We start from the raw sequence: 7,254 nt of genomic DNA, 5'->3' as shown, positions 1-7,254 counted from the left end.
CTCATCATCAAGGCATACTCACGAAAGTACTATGGATGTCATGTAAAAGCAATACACAAGCACATATCATATATCTCCAAGAGTTCACCCTCTCATGAAGATCCAACACATTAGATAAAACAAAACTTCATGCTTACTTCACTTTTATACAAATGGCAAGCTCTGCCATGTGGTCGTACTCACGGGTAACGAGAAAAGAAGCATTTGTTTATCAACTAGTCTTTAACGACTCATATCACGTCATTGCCCTTAGGGATTATAAATAACTTCGTCACATAATCCATAGTCATATAAGTACATTTCTGCTTTGGAATAACCAATCGTTGCATAATTCCATATATTGTTTGGCACTCAGGTTTGACTTGAGCACATGTCACACATTTTTGCACACATACTATTACATTACATTCCAACCATTTCGTCATTTCTTTGATTTTATCTTTACATCAAAACACGTAATCACCTCATTTCTCCAGCCTTTATAAGTAATACACACAATACATTTGGCGAAGACTACTCATTTGGCAGATAAGACCTTCCAACACACATATCGTTATTAACTTGCTACTATGACTCACATGATTCATCAAGCAAATGGCCGACTCGCCATAACTTTTGATGCATAACATATCCCTCTACAGAGTCTTATGGTTAGACCATATTACCCACTTTGTTCATAATAAGCTTTCTTTGTTAACCATAAAACCTTTAGTCAATTTGGAGCTAATCCGAACTCTTCTTTAATGATTCCAACTTCATGAACTAATAGCTTCATGATCTTCAGCTCCACAACTTTCCTTTCAATAACATATTATATCATGAAGTGACATCCAACGCCTATGGCATAACCATGGTTCATAAGCCTCCTCAACTACAACTTTTGGGTTATAAGATGACCAAATGAGATAAAACTCAGTTCTTAACAGATTTAGCAAACTCAAATACCTTTTCAAAAATGAAAGGTTTGACTCTTGGAGAGCTCTAATGAATAAGTTGTGACGTTTGCAAGACAATTCTGCATAATTCGTCCGAACCCTGACTATTTCTGGAAATCGACATTTTACGCATATCTCTGGGCAAAATCACCGGAAACCTTGTTCATATCGAATTTAAGGGACACATAGAGGTTTTCAGAAATGTAAGATTCATCTTCTAAGTCGTTCATATAAAGAAGATATGATTTTTGCAATATGACTGAATTTTCAGACCTAATAACCCTTTGTTTTGCAAAACTTTTCCACCATCAAACATCCACGTCAAGTCACCACGACCTCTACAGTTCATACACATCAAATTATGACTTAGTTATCATTATTAGATCATCAATTGAATCATGGATTCATTATATTCATTCTACAATTGATTTGACGCTCGATTGACCTTAATCGACTTACAAACGCAATCGAATCCATATCAAACCTCAAGACCAGATATGAACCTTATATTGGTCTATTCAAACATTAAAATGACTCTAAAAACAGCTTCATACATGTAGGAAATCTCAAGATACATATTGCTTGCAATAACAATCACTAAATGACCCGAAATCGCCAATCTAACAACAAAACGTTAATTATCAATCAATACTCAACAAGTCCAGGTATGGACGAAATATATGGATGGATATGACTAATGTTCTGCCAGGATTTCAATCTAGATAAACTTTATCCCTTATGTTCATGACATGGTAAGGACCATTCGTTAGCATACAGGTATTTCGAGAAACTCAATAGGGTCATAATGAGGGTAGAAATAGCATTAACGGGACTTCCATCTTCAACATTTGATATCAAAAACTATAAATCCATTTTATAGAAAGAAATACATCCCACAACCGAAAACTTTAACTTCTTCCTATAAGTGAGAACAAAACAGAGGGTGCACTAGCATGGAAGTAGCACTAGTCACACATCAATTGAAGGTTCGACCTCACGATCAAAACGAAACCGAGAACTTTATTAAAACGTCTCAAAACTACGTGTAGCCTCGACTTTAGAAATATAATGTTTGCCTTACATGGGTGAGAAACATGATCAATTCGGAACCAAATACTCTTGAATACTTTTACTTCATATACTTTAACAAACAACAATTTTCAACATCATATAACTATTTTTATATCTTAATCCAACTAATTTTATATCATAGTGTAACACCCGTCATTTAAAAATATGAAATTTCAAAATTTTTTTGCCTAATGGCATCAAAATATAGCGAAAGCAAACTTTAAAACACCAAACCAAAAGGACCTGTTTGGTTCACTTATCAAATGGTGTTACTAGCAATGTCATCACAGATAATTCAAACGGAAATCCAACGGTTATCCAACATAAAAAACCAACATCAAAGTAATTACAAGTCGTCAATGTCTAGACAAAAAGCAAATGTCTAATATGAGAAGCAACTATGGGTAAACTAAAGTCGGCTTCACTGCAATCTACTCATGCCTCACACTTTATTCATCATCTAGCTTAAACTTACTAAACTTGAGGGAACAACGCATTTCAAGAAATAAGTGTGAGTTAACGAATTAGCTAAGTATGATAACACATAGTTTATAAAGCATTTGTCCATTTCAATATTTGAAAGAATACATTATAATCGTTAAAGGCACAAGTCATAGCACGCCATCATCTCACATTGCATTAAACATCATAGGATATTTAATCCTAATTGTGCCTATCCACATTTCACATCACATCTAACGTTCACATCACATATCATATCTCACGTTCACATTAAATTATGTGTGACTTATGTCACACAACTCACGTTAGGTGTAAGCTTTTTGCGTAGGCGGCCATAAGACCATACAGAATCCCTCACACCCAACTCAATGTGTTAACCTTTCCCTTTCGGTGGTCCATCAATGTCGTTAAGGAAAGGCCAAGCCGATCTAAGGGTAGTCCGTATGTTCAAAGACATTGGTGGCTAGTTAAGCCTACATGGAGTTACTCATCTCACGTTAACTATGTTTCAAAGAGCCACCTAAGCAACCACATATACGTACTAGCTGGGCAAGGGCAAGTACGGGTTAAGCTTAACACTTCTTACAACAATAGCTCGAGCATTTATCACACATCACATCTCATCACATCATTTTAACGTTTGGGCCCTTAAACGTGCACGTGTTATGGCAACCTACAAAGTCTTAATATGTGCATGTGTATATTTGATATATGATGATTGATTAATCATTTTAAGACTCTAATGATGCCATGAAATCATTGATTTATCCCAAATTGATTTGCAACACAATAATAAACATTTTAGGTCACCGAATCGAGTAAAACACACGATTTTGACTCTAATCAACCATCTATTGACTTAGACGAAATGTATAATGAATCAAAGGATCGAAATGACATAGAATGGATGTAATAACACCTCAAATACCTAGAGATAGCAAAAGGGATGCAAATGATGTATCAAAACTTCTTCAAATCACCAAGAAACGATCGAAACACACAAGAATTGATCAAGGGAATGGAGGGGGCGACCTAGGGCTTGGAAAGGAGGAAATTAGAACTGAATTATGTTTTGATTAACTCGTAATTACCCCTAATTCAGCTGGAGCAACTTTCATAACCTCACACTTAGGCCCTTTAACTTTACAACTTCACACTTAAAGCTTAAATGATTTAACGAAAATACTTACTGACACATTAAACACATTCTAAACATCTTAAACACATTAACATATACGTCACTAAGGTATTAAAGCATCACACAAATAGTACATTAAACACACATAAAACATTAAATCTCCTAGAGACTTAACGAACTCGAGGTGTTGACTTAACGACACAAATCAACCGTTAGGTAAAAATTTGGGATGTTACACATAGTAGCTTAAAAGTTCTAATCTTTGGCCCAGCAACACTATAGATATCGATTATGGCTGTTATAGATAGATTACTAGATTTTAGACCTGTGTCCAATACTTGACACGAGGACTATTGAAATTATCAATATTAGATATTCATACATTCAACTTATGAAAGTTTGTAATTTCAAAGTTGAAGATATACGTAAAAATTAACTGGTTAATTCAAATGATATCAAATAAAAAGCAAAACAATGTGATATATTTACATTAGATTAGAAGCATATATCATCTTTCATCTTTTACAAAATCGTTGATGAGTTCAAACGAACAAAATTCAAAATGATCACTAATATAGATCATTTTTTTAATACTAAAAATAATATACTGAATTATATATCATAATACATTAACATCTAATAGTGATAAAGTCGTAAGCCGATGTATTAGACACGGGCCTAAAAAATATATTATTTAGTGGGATTTATTTATCTACATTGTTATTAAATAAATGTATGAGGCGTACAAAATTTAAACACACAATAATTATTATCTTTAGTTAGAATTATAATAATTAGAGTAAATTACACTTTTCGTCCCTGAAGTTGGCACCTTTTTTACTTTTGATCCCTAAACTTTAAAAATTACAATTTTGACCCTAAAGTTGGCCAATTTTTTCAATAATCGTCCTTTGGCCTTACGGCGTTAAAAAATGGCCGTTAACGTACGCACGTGCTAGACACGTGAGGGTACTAATGTCATTTCACCTTACATCGAGGGACGAAAAGTGAACAAATAGTTACTTGAGGGACGAAAAGTGAAAAAATAGCTACTTGAGGGACGAAAAATGAAAGTCAAACAAATAAACTTATTCTTCCATTCTTTCTTTTCCGATCATCTTCTCCGATCATTTTTACCGGTGGAATTTTCTGACTTTGAATCCAAATCTAGACCACAAACAAAATCATTTACTCAAATTCATGACATTCAAAACACAACCAATCAAACAAATTATAGTTCAAACATGTCAGTTATCTTTTTTTTTCTTTTCTAAAATTTGATTTTAATTGAAAGGAAGACGGTGGATGGTGGTGATTCTAGGTGGCAGCGGTTGGTTGTTGGTGAATGTAGACGGCGGTGGTTTGAGGTGACTGTAGATGGCGGTGGTTGGAGGTAACTGTAGATGGCGGTATTTGGTGGTAATTGTAAGGAGCGGTGTCTGGTGGTGATTGTAGGCGGTGGTGGCTGGTGTTGATTGTAGTGGCGGTGGCAGGTGGTAATTATAGGCGGCGGTGGCTATGGGTGGCAGTTGCTCGTGGTGGTTACAGACGGCGGTGGCTGGTAGTGACGGCTTTTGTTGGTGGTTATTAGGTGGTGGTGATTTGAGAGGCTTGGGGGTAAAGGGAAAATAAATGTCTAGTCGGAAAATTTAATTGGAAACGATGACCGGAAAAGAAAGAATGGAAGAATAAATTTACTTGTATGATTTTCATTTTTCGTCCTTCAAGTAGCTATTTTTTCACTTTTCGTCCCTCAAGTAGCTATTTTTTCACTTTTCGTCCCTCGGTTTAAGGTGAAATGACATTAGTGCTCTCACGTGTTTAGCACGTGCGTACGTTAACGGCCATTTTTTAACGCCGTAAGGCCAAAGGACTATTATTGAAAAAATTGGCCAACTTTAGGGTCAAAATTGTAATTTTTAAAGTTTAGAGATCAAAAGTGAAAAACGTGTCAACTTTAGGGACGAAAAGTGTAATTTACTCTAATAATTATCACTAATGCAATACCTATCTTTAGTTAGATCGACATTGACATATATGTTTAAATATATTTATTATTTAATTTATATAATAAAAAGTCAAGAAAAATCAAAATTGAGAATTGAAAAAAATCGAGAAATATGACTGGTCAATAAGCTATTAGAGCAACTGTGTTTTAGTATAATAAAAGATAGTATTAATTTATTAGGTGATATCGAAAGGCAATATTTGCGAGGAACAATATAAATAAATTAACGAAAAATGATTAACCCATCGAAAATAAAAGTTGAATAAGCATAAAACTATAAAACATATCCAAAATATCTATTTATTACGTAGTGTATATAATCTTCTCCTTTTTCCAACTAATAAAGTCGTTATTTGACTTTGAATGCATAAGTCAAAAATATCCTAACTAGCAGTTTGACCTTGTTTAAACCCCCTTGAAATATTTTCGATAACAAGTTTATTACGAGTACTTGATTTACTTTATATGCCTCTCCATCGGATATTTCTCCCTTCACTCTCCTTTATCAGTTTTGTTAAGTTAGCAATTCTTTAGTAATATATCAACATAGTACCTATGATATGTGGTGGTGTGACGAAAGGAACAGATGGTAACAGACTAACAGCGGTAGCCGGGTATAAATAATTGATGTAATAATATTTGTTTTAAGAGGGAAATTAGAGATATTTTATAATATAAGTATATAATGATATAATTTAATATTAGGTTGATGGTGATTTAATTTATTAAAGTTAGTTTAATCAATTTACGTGTTTAATTTTTTTAACTTTAAAAAAATGCTATAATTTTTATATAGTAATATAGATTAGCAATCACCTGTTGCTAAAGAAATGTCAATAATACTTGCTTTTCAAAATAAAACTTAGGAAAAATTTTATATATGTCATTGTAAAGTTACAAAATATCATATTTGTCCAATTAAAATTTGAAATATCATATATGTCATTTCTAATATACTCAATTATCAAATATGTCATTATTAAGTAAAAAAATATCATATGTACCTAAACAAATTATTAGATATTATATGGGGCCATCATTTTCGAAATACATCTATCATGTAATTGAAATATATCAAATATATGTCATTCATAATCTATCAATATATCAAATATGTCATTGTTAAGTAAAAAAGATTAAATATCTCCAAATAAAACTTAAATATTATATATTTTGTTTTTGTTGTTGATTTTAAAATACATTAAATATGTCATTGAAATATAAATATGCCCATTAAAGAAAAAGTGGATAAATGCAATTTATAAGTTTAATGATAAATTTAAAGTATTTGATATATTTTAATGACATGTTAGATATATTTCGAAAATAATAAGCCTATATATAATATCTAACAATGTATTTGGGCACATATGATATTCTTTTTACTTAACAATGACATATTGATATTCGAGGGTATTAAAAATGACATATATGATATTTTAAAATTTAATTTGGCATATATGATATTTTATAACTTAACATTGGCATATATGAAATTTTCCCAAAAATTTATTATTTCCGTTTACCACGGTTATAAAAAGATATTATAGCATAACAAAAATAAAAAAGAAATGATTAATCTTCTAACGGACAAATATTATAATCAAGAGATAGTTTTAAAAAAAAAATTATGCTATTTT

Source organism: Erigeron canadensis, chromosome 5 (assembly GCF_010389155.1).
Source record: "Erigeron canadensis isolate Cc75 chromosome 5, C_canadensis_v1, whole genome shotgun sequence".
In the NCBI taxonomy this organism is placed as follows: domain Eukaryota; kingdom Viridiplantae; phylum Streptophyta; class Magnoliopsida; order Asterales; family Asteraceae; genus Erigeron; species Erigeron canadensis.
The sequence above is the reverse complement of the archived record's forward strand: the minus strand, read 5'-3'. Positions refer to the sequence as shown.